Raw genomic sequence first — 11,332 nt, 5'->3', positions numbered from 1 at the left:
GTGTGTATTGTGACACAGGGAATGTGTGTGTGTGTGTGTCGGTGTGTATGTCTGTACGACTGTGTGTGTCTGTGTGTGTGTGTGTGTGTGTCGAAGAGAGAGTGAGATGTGTGTGTGTGTGTGTGTGTGTTTGTGTGTGTGTGTGTGTGTATGTGTGTGTGTGTCTGTGTGTGTGTGTGTCTGTGTGTCTGTGTGTGTGTGCTGTGTCTGTGTGTGTGTGCTGTGTATGTGTGAAAGAGAGAAAAGACACAAGATTAGAGCACACGATATGATGTACTGAAATGTCCATCTGCCTATCTTGAGGTTGTTTTAAGAACATCAGCCAGACTGTCGCCCTAGTGTCTTTGAGCCCTGCTAGTTGACCTATATTAAACTAGTCAAGACTAACCCCTTTCCTACCTCCACCCCCGTATACACATTTTCCACAACAATACCGAGATGGAAATTTGACAAAGTTGAATGGGAGAAATATCAGCAAATTAGTTGGGGCGTGGTTGAACCTCTATTTAGAGAGGAAATATTAGATGAGAATGAGTTTAATGAGAAGTTGGTGGCAGCCATTATAGAGTCAGCAAAGGAAACAATACCGATGAGTAAAGGGTGTAAAGATAGGACAAATGTACCTTGGTGGGATGTAGATTGTAGGCAGTTAAGCATAGGAATAGTTCATTTAGGCAGTAGGGCTGACCCCTATTAGTCGAATAGTCGACTAATCGATCGAAAGGAGCCGTAGTCGACTGCCAACCTCTTAGTCGAATGCAAACAAAATAATAATAATATATATTTGTATAATTATTTATTTGTATTTTTTACAATTTTTTTTATCATTCTTTCCAAAAGCAAAGAGGCCTAGAAGCGTGGCTAACGCTAATGGTACGCATACCAGAGGCTAACTGCCTAAGAAAACAGGCACAGAGGCACTGAAAGAGGATTTCACCCATCTAATGAACACACTAGACTAGACAAATATCAAGATGTATCCATCAGTGGACCAATTGCATGCTTTCGCAGAGGACAAGAAGCCTTCCATCAGACATTAAGCACCCCCCACAGCCCAAATGGAATGATAAAAAAAAAAAAAAAATTATTATACTTTTTTTTTTTCATAGTCGACTAATAGTCGACTATCGGCAAATTTTGGCGACTACAAATCGACTATACAAATCCTTAGTCGGGGACAGCCCTAGTATGATGTCACAGTATGATGTTCCGTTGTGATGTCACAGTATGATGTCATAATCAAACATTCTAGAACATTTGTGTATCTATTCAACAATTCTCCCAGAAGATCTCAGATCTCACTTGTTGTGTCCGGCTACTTGTCTGTAAGCTTGAATATAATTATACTGTATACAATTAAAAAATCACCAAGGAAACAGGAGCCATGTCCTGTACAATCCTTAATGAACTGCGTCTGGAGGGAAGCTTCTGTGATGTGGTTATTAAAGTCAACAGCACTGAGTTTAACGCCCACATGGTCATCCTGTGTGGCTGCAGTGACTATTTCAGGTAAGTTTAGCTTGGTTCAGGTTAGCTTGGTAGGGATGGATGTGTCCGTCATCTAGACGCTTCAATGAATGAATTTGATTTGAATAATGTACTTTGACTGTGCTAAGACCCTATACTGTACTTGTAGCATCCCTGGGAGAGTGATGGATGAACTCCTTTACTGGTGTTTCATGAATGTTTATTTTCAGTTCACAACGTAAGAGCTGAAGTGAAAAGACAAAGAAAGACAAAGAAAAGATACTCATATATATATATTATATATATACAGATATACATTAGATATACATAAGTGCCACATTCACATTGTTCAATAAAGCTAACATAACACTTGACACAAATGGCTTCCAACAACAGTGACATAGCCAAATACATAAATGAATACAATGTGAATGTGGCACTTATGTATATCTAATGTATATCTGTATATATATAATATATATATCTGAGTATCTTTTCTTTGTCTTTCTTTGTCTTTTCACTTCAGCTCTTATGTTGTGAACTGAAAATAAACATTCATGAAACACCAGTAAAGGAGTCCATCCATCACTCTCCCAGGGATGCTACAGTAAGAGCTTGTCCTCTCTCTCCAACAGGGGGCTTAACCATAAACCACATGAAAGTCTTCTTTCCGGATCTTGTAAACCATTTCCAAATAACAAAAGAATAACGAAGATATTCACGGAGATTTCTCTTTCCTTTGAGCCGTAACCTAAACCTTCATTTCATCCGTCAAGCTGAGCTCATGCTCACGGTAGCTGCTTCCGGTTTGGCGGTGCTTCAAAATAAAAGTTCCCTATCACACACAAACCGAATGACGCTACCTAGAGGGTCGTTTACAGTACTTCTCCTGTAGAAAGATACTACACTGTACTACTGGAAACAGATACTATACTGTACTTCTACTGTAAACAGATACTATACTGTACTTCTATGAAAATATACTATACTTCTACTGTGAAAAGATATTATACTGTACTTCTACTATGAAAATATACTATACTTCTACAGTGAAAATATATTAGTACAAAGGACATAATGTTGCTTACTGTTTACTCATCAGATATCTCTATATTCTGCATCCCACAGAAACCTCTTCACTCTAATGGAGTGGAGTGACTCAGAGAAACCAGTCTACACTATCCCTGGGGTGTCCCCGGGTATGATGCAGCTCATCATAGAGTACGCCTACACACGCTTTGTGCCGGTGACAGCAGAGAACGTGGAAGAGCTTCTGGTGGCTGCAGACCAGCTTCTCGTCACTGGCATAGTAGGAGCGTGCTCTGAATTCCTAGAAGGTCAGCTGTCTCTGGCTAACTGTGTCGGCATCTGGAGGTTTGCGGACATCTACTGCTGCCCTGACCTGAAGCGCAAGACCTATATCTTCATCGTGTGTCACTTTGAGGAGATGCTGTGTGTCTCACAGGAGTTTGTGGAGCTGTCCCTGCAGCAACTGGTGGACATCATCGAGAGGGATGATCTGAACGTGAAGAATGAGGAGACAGTGTTCGAGGCCATCCTCCGTTGGATCGACCACTCCCGTAAGGAGCGTAAAACACACATCCCTTTGCTGCTGCCCAAGGTAACTAATTGCATTACTGTGCATTACATTAAAACAACACTAGGTTCCCTATTCCAGTGGTTCTCAAACATTTGGGTCCAAACAGTTCCCTAGCAACAGAATTCCAGTGAAACCGTCTACAACCGCTGTCTAAGTTGTACTTGCTTGTCTCTTCCCAGGTTCGCATGGGCTTGATGAGGCCTGACTACTTCCTGAACAACGTCCAGAACAACCCTGTGGTGAGGGACAGCCACGACTGCAGGCCCCTCATCCTCAGCGTCCTGAACCCCCCTGGCTCCGACAGGCTCCCAAACCCCCTGACACGCCCACGCCTGCCCCAGGAGGTCCTATTGGCCATCGGAGGCTGGGGTTACGGCAGCACGACCATTGTCATGGAGGCTTACGATATCCGAGCCGGTGGATGGATGGACGTGAGCGTTGAGGCGGAGAGTCCCCGGGCCTACCACGGCACCACTTATCTCCGCGGTCTGGTCTACTGCATCGGCGGCAAAAATGGCAGAGAGTCTTTGAACAGTGTGAGCAGGTTCAACCCCGTCACTCGCAGCTGGCTGCAGGCGGCTCCCATGCACTCACGCCGCAGTCACGTCAGCGTGGTCGCGTTGGGCGGCTGTATCTACGCCATGGGAGGCGTAGATACAGACACATTCAGACACGTGCGACTGAACACCGCTGAGCGCTACGAGTCTGAAACCAACCAGTGGACAGTGATCTCACCCATGCTGGAGCACAGGAGCGCCGCCGGGGCAGCAGCCCTCCAGGGCAAGGTGGGTGGAACTGAGGGACACAGGGTGGTAGATGAACACAAGGTGGTAGATGAACACAAGGTGGTAGGTGAACACAAGGAACGTTAGATCCGAAATCATAAATGTCTTTAATGCCAAGTAAGCTTGCACATACAAAAGATGTGTCTGGGTCCTTTGGTGCATCAACATTAACAGACAATTAAAGTAGAATGAAATAAAATGGAATATATAAACTAAATTAGAATATTCTTTCTTATTATAGGTTTACATCTGTGGTGGCTCCAACGAGGCGGAGATTCTGCTCACAGCTGAGTGCTACAGCCCAGACACCGACCAGTGGACTCTGATCGCCCCCATGAGCAGCAGGCGTGGCGGAGTGGGAGTCGCTGCGTACAGAGGACAAGTCTATGTGGTAGGTGCACACAGAGACAAATGCTTTATACTAGATATTTTTATAGATATGTATCATTTGACTTTCAATGCTGCTGTGATGCCCTCATTTCCCTAAGTGGATTAATAGTGTCTGCCTGCCTTAACCACATACTAAAACATTCCTCTCATGTGTCCTGTCCTCAGGTTGGAGGGTTTGATGATGAAAACGACCTGCGTAGCGCGGAGGCCTACAGCCCCTTGACTGACTCCTGGCGTGCCCTGCCCGCCATGCTCACCCCCCGCAGCCACTTTGGCATCGCTGTGCTGGACGGCCTGCTCTTCGTGGCCGGAGGCTTCAATGGCTTAACCTACCTCCACATGTCCAACGTGGAGCGCTACGACCAGAGCAGCGACAGGTGGACTGTAGCCGAGGACATGAAGATCCCGCGCAGTGCCCTAAGCTGCTGCATAATGCATGGCCTGCCTAACATGAGCCAGTACGCCGCTCCGCGTGGCGCCCTGCAGTGACCCCTGGAGGAGGAGGAGGCAGCGGGGGGATCCATCTAAGAACCTTAAAGGAAAACTCCAACATTTTGTGAAATTAGCTTATTTAACATCTTCCCTGGAGTTAGACAAGAAGATACATACCTTTTTCGTCTCTCTGCATGCATTGGGCTTAGGGAACGCCTGGACCGTTAGCCTAGCTTAGCTTCATCACTGGAAGTGGGGCAGACATCTAGCCTAGTTCACTAGTCAGGAAATATACTCCAAATACAGTCAAAATACAACTCCCAAACATTCCTGTAAACATGTTGTGACCTGTGTATTTACCATGTCTCCCAGTCACACAAGTCACATGAGTCTCCCAGTCACACAAGTCACACAAGTCTCCCAGTCACACAAGTCTCCCAGTCACACAAGTCACATGAGTCTCCCAGTCACACAAGTCTCCCAGACACGCAAGTCTCCCAGTCACACAAGTCTCCCAGTCACACAAGTCTCCAAGTCACATGAGTCTCCCAGTCACAAGTCTCCCAGACACACAAGTCTCCCAGTCACACGAGTCTCCCAATCACACAAATCTCCCAGTCACACAAGTCTCCAAGTCTCTGGAGTGACTCAGAGAACCCAGTCTGTCCCTATGTGTGTCGCCAATCTCGCATGTGTGTGTTCGCTGCATGACAATGTAGCAATGTATGCTACAAATAAATGTGAGGATTTAGATAGATAGATAGATAGATAGATACTTTCACTACTATGCCCCAAAACTGTGGAACTCTCTCCTGCAGGTCATTAGGACAGCACACTCGGTTGGCACTGCTCAAAACATACCTTTTTAAAATAGCTTTTAAATGAATTATTATCTTTATTTTATTGTCTTATTTTTCTTTATTTCTTTTTTTTGTATTTTATTTTTTTATTATTTTTTAAACATAACATAAAATTAGACATACAAGCATTAACAGTAAATATCCAAAGTAAATCACAGGACTATACATTCCATTTGAATCAATATAAATGTAGTTTACGAGATATATACCTAATACTTGCTATCCAATACAATACATACATATGCTCTTGCTCGCTCTTCCCCCCAGGACCCCCACTTGGATAATCCATCCATTTTCATTCATTTCTAACCAGGAACTACAATTCATATGCTAGCCTTTATTCTCTCCACCACTTCTAACCAGATTGCAATGTTGGTTTCACTGACACCTAAAATTCTTGCTGTAGATATCTCTAGATAAATCACATCGAGATAGGTAAGAACCCATACCTTCCGGCACATTTTATCCTAGAATTTTTCGAACTTTTCCGAGTTTTTGGAAATTTTTCGGATTTTTCAGTTTTCGGATTTTTCAGTTTTCGGATTTTTCAGAGTTTTTGAATTTTTTGGGATTTTTCAGAGTTTTTGGATTTTTCAGTTTTCGGATTGTTCCGATTTTTCGGGTTTTCTGACTTTTCCGAGTTTTTGAACTTTTTCGGATTTTTCCGAGTTTTCGGATATTTCCGAGTTTTTGGATTTTTCCGAGTTTTCGGACTTTTCCGAGTTTTAGAAATTTTTCACTTTTCAGTTTTAGATTTTTTTTCTAAATTGTTTGGACTTTTCAGAGTTTTTGAAATTCTTCTGACTTTTCCGAGTTTTTGAAATGTATCAGACTTTTCCGAGTTTTTGAAATTTTTCAGATTTCTCAGTTTAAAAAAAAAAATCGGACTTTTCCGAGTTTTTGAAATTTTTCGAACTTTTCCGAGTTTTTGAAATTTTTTGGATTTTTCCGAGTTTTTTGATTTTCAGTTTTCGGATTTTTCGGACTTTTCCGAGTTTTTGAACTTTTTCGGATTTTTCCGAGTTTTTGAAATGTTTGTAGTTTTCCGAGTTTTGGACATTTTTCGGATTTTTCAGTTTTCGGATTTTTCAGAGTTTTCGGACTTTTCCGAGTTTTTGAAATTTTTCGGACTTTTCCGAGTTTTTGAAATTGTTCAGGACTAAGGGGGTGTGGCCTAGGGGGCGTGGTCTAATGAGCGGGGGAGTGGTCAACATCGACCAATGAAAGAGGATATCCCTACCGAGTACAATGGCACAATCCGCAAGTCTCTACGACAAACGGTTCAAGAGATACACTGAGGGGGTGTGGCCTAAGGGGGCGTGGTCTAAGGATCGGGGGAGTGGTCAACATCGACCAATGGAAGAGGATATCCCTACCGAGTACAATGGAACAACCCGCAAGTCTCTACGACAAACGGTTCAAGAGATACACTGAGGAGGTGTGGCCTAAGGGGGCGTGGTCTAAGGATCGGGGGAGTGGTCAACATCAACCAATGAAAGGTGGTCAACATCGACCAATGAAAGAGGATATCCCTACTGAGTACAATGACACAACCCGCAAGACAGAGGGCGCTGTCCAGCAATTCAGTACTGCAACACAGAGGGGCAATGAAGGGTTAAGTCGATGAGGTCATTGGCAGGTCAGCTGAGCCATGAGCATGAGCCTCACAGCTGTTAGGCTGAACCAATCATGAGCCATGAGCCACACAAGTGATCTAATCACAAATGACTTGCACTTTCCATCCAATGCATGTCTATGGAGGCAGATGCATGACTGCATTGTCACGTTGATTAAAAGAAAACTATAAGAGATGAAGCGTTGTGACGCGCACGTGAGCACTTAAACGAGTAGGCGAAGGGTTGTGTGCGATATTGTGGCATTCCGTCGACAATTGTGGCGTCGGTGGCGATCGGAACAGAAGGGTAAAAAAGCTAAGAAATCATCGCATTCCTAGAGTGGGATTACATTGCGGTCTATGGGGAGGAGAACCTTCAAACAAATGGTTGTCAGTTGAGATAGAAATGTCCAATTCCATTTATTTTTCTTTTGTGAGCGAGCTGACAGCCGTGTCATCGTTTTGATGTGTTTTTTTTCTACGTCCAAAATTGAGATCACTCTCGCAATTTACCCAAGGTAGTGGAAAAAAGATTATTTCAGCTACCGCACTCTAACTTGCAATGCATTTCCAATGGGACCGACATTTTACAGTTTAAAGTCGATTCGTAGCCAAACTGTGCGGTGAAACTTTGAATAGCGCTGTTGCCATAGGCAAGCCGGTCGTTTTGATACCTTTCACGTGTATGGGGCGCGAACGCTCTGGCAAGAGTAGTGTTTGCAAAATCGGTGGAATAAAAATAAAGAATAGTATAGATTTCTATAGTGTGGGTGGCAACCTGGCTTCGCCAGGTCACCCACACTAATGAGTAACAATCCGGTGGGCAAGTATATAGTCCAGTAGGGTGTGTTAATGTAACACAATGGGGGGGTGTCAGTGAGGGTCCCGAGCCTTGTTGATGAGGCTCACTGCAGAGGGGAAGAAACTGTTCTTGTGGCGTGTGGTTTTGGCCCTGGTGGACCACAGCCTCCTTCCAGAGGGGAGTGACTCAAACAGGTTGTGACCGGGGTGGTAGGGGTCGGCCACAATCTTACCTGCACGCTTCCGAGTTCTGGAGAGGCGTACAGGTCCTGTAGAGATGGCAGATTGCAGCTGATCACCTTCTCAGCAGAGCCTGCCTTTGTCCTTGGCTGCAGCATACCATAGTGTGATGGAGGTGAGGATGGACTCAATGTACCTAAAAATACTAACTAGATAGTTGACGATAAACATTTTATTTTATTATCTGAAATACTATTCTAAAATCTAATTGTTTTACCCCGTGCACCCGACACAAACTTTGGTTAAAATGTTTATACTTTTCTAGAGGTTTAAATTGCTGGGGTGAAATTTACCTCAAGGAAACCAAATATAATGTAAATTGTAAATTTGAGGATAGCAGGATGTTAAATGCACACAAGATTACTTTAGCCTTTCCTGAGCTAGACATTATCAAACAGATCTATAAGCAGATGTATGGATGTCTGGCATCTTTATGTCATGACAGCTAAAGCTTCTTTCGGTTTAGTGTCTGTGGTTGTGCAGGGATTCATGGGGAAAGAAACGGGTTGGTACGTAATGGGCTGCTGGAGTTAAAATGACTTGTACCCGAGGCCTGCCTGGACACATGACATCAGTGGTGCTCCACCAGTCACCTCTCACTTTACCATGACTGCACATAATCTTGGCACACAACATACTTGTTCACAATATCATAGCCCCCAGCTGCAATCCCGGAGCGTCCGTTAGCTCACCACTAAAGCAAATTAGATGGAAAATAGGCCCTTGTCCAAAATAGCGAAGGTGCCCCGTTCCGCATCTCTTTCAAAATCCTACTCCTCACCTACAAGTCCCTCCATGCCCTCGCCCCCGATACCTGGCTGATCTCCTCCACCAGCACACTCCATCCCGGAACCTACGATCCTCTGATCTGGGTCTCCTCTCCATCCCTCGCACCAGGTTGCAGACTTTCGGTGACAGAGCCTTCAGCGTGGCGTCCCCTACCCTCTGGATTCGTCTGGAACTCTCTCCCCCCTGAAATCTGCAATGCCCCAACCCTGGACACCTTCAAAACAGCTCTCAAAACGCACCTTTTCACCAAGGCTTTCCCCCATTAGTTAGTTTAGATTAGGTTTCATTATCCCTTTACCTGCCCTCACCCCCCCCCCCCCCCTTTCCGTAGCCCTCTTGACTGTGAAGCGACCTTGGGTTTCCTGAAAGGCGCTATACATTTTTTTATTTATTATTATCATTTATTATTTCAGATATTGTTTGAAGAAGTGTGTTTTTTGTCAATGGCGGAAGGGTTTCAGCTGTCCTGACTGTGGTGGGAAGTTCGTTCCACCATTGTGGAGCGAGGACAGAGAATAGCCTGCTTCACTTTGATGACTAATTTACATAATATATATTATTATCAATTATATAACTCTGATACCCCACCTCCCACACCAGACCGGTCCCTTGCGTGCATCCAAATGATTTAGGGCTCCACTCATCCAAACTGCTATTCTAGGGAACATGTCTTGAGCGCGTCTATTCTTATCCTAACGCATGTATGCTTCCATGTTCGTGTTTTGCGCTCTGATTGGCCACTGACGTTTCTGGTCGCGCCAATCGTGTGACGGCAAGTTCTTTCGCCGGTTAAGCTTAGGCACTCTTTCGAAGTTGGTTAAGGTTAGTTTATCTTAGAGCATGGCGATAGAACGCCAGCCCTGATTCCAAACTCGAAAGAGTCGCCTAAGCTTAACCAGTGATAAACTAGGCGTTAGGTAGTTTGCTGCTGGTCGCGGCGGAAATGGGCGCATCACGCGATTGGGTGTACATGTCACATGACCAGAAACGTCAGTGGCCAATCAGATCGCACCAGAAACGGCAGTGGCCAATCAGATTTGCAAACCGCGAACGCGGAAGCATACATGCGTTAGGATAAGAATAGACGCTACCTGTTAAATTGCCAAGACCTGCACTAAAACCTGGGCAGGGGGAGTGAATGAATAACACCCCCACCCCCTCAACACCCACTGTTGAAGTCCCTTGAGCAAGGCACTTAAAGGATAGGTTCACTTTGGCATGATGTTGACTAGTACAGATCATAATTGCACTGATTGCTTTAGTATTGAGAAGCTTGTTGCTGCATCCTCACCAGGCTCCAATCCAACAGGGCAAGTGTTTCAGAAACCTTGATGTGGCCTTTTCCAAAACAGGAAGCTCACAGTATAATCAGATGTGTCTCCATTATGGTCTACTGAGGAAAAGGTTGCAAATTGTACATCATATCAAACATTATAATGGGTTTCAGAGCCTGTGTGCCATCTACTGTAAGTTGCCCAGTTACATAGCTGACCCTGAAAAGGGTTACCGGTAGTCTTTTTGAGAAATAATTTTCCAGGACAGCACTTGCTCACAAACCGTCATAATTTACTGGTAGGCCTAGAATTTAGCTGCACAACATTTACATTTTGTAGTTTCAAAATAAGAGAATGCCCCTTAATTGGCCGATATCAATCCCTGTCTCCTGAGCCGTTCAGCCATTGTGTAGTGTGATGTGTGCCTGGTGCCAGTGTATGGCAGCCATTGAGCCTGCGTAGCCCAATGTTGGGTGCTACCAGTGGTGGTGAAGGAGGCAATTTCCACCCTACATTGTAGGGAGCACTTTGTGAGTGTCTAGAAAAGCGCTATATAAATGTAATGATCATTCATTCAATAAGCATGAGCTTGTCTAATGCCATGGTGGACCAAAACAAAGGGAGCTTTGGCCACATATTGGACAGCGCTGCTATAATCCTACCAACAGTCCAGTTTCAAACTAAATACACACCTAGGTTTACATAGGCGATCTGTGTGAGGGGCTAAAATACAATTAGACATTTCCAGGACAACATCCACTTTTTCCCCCAGGATATTTGGACATTTTAGTAAATTTTCCAGGTTTTCCATGACGGGAAATCTAGTCTCTGAATTTCCACACATTAACGTGTGTTGTCGGGCCTTACAAAATAAATTTGATTTGATTTCCAAGTTGTATAACATATGAAGGCACGTCTGATTATATTGTGAGCTCCCCGTTTTGGAAAGACATCTATCATGGTTTTTAAAGGCCATGTTGGATTGTATTGGAGCCATGGTGAGAGCATGCCGCACAGTACTACATGTGTCAATACTAAAGCAATCAATGAAATGATGGCCTGTGCATGCTTGTTTAAAG

Source organism: Notolepis coatsorum (genome assembly GCF_963971535.1).
Source record: "Notolepis coatsorum genome assembly, chromosome: 1".
Lineage (NCBI taxonomy): Eukaryota > Metazoa > Chordata > Actinopteri > Aulopiformes > Paralepididae > Notolepis > Notolepis coatsorum.
Note: the sequence above shows the minus strand (reverse complement) of the source record.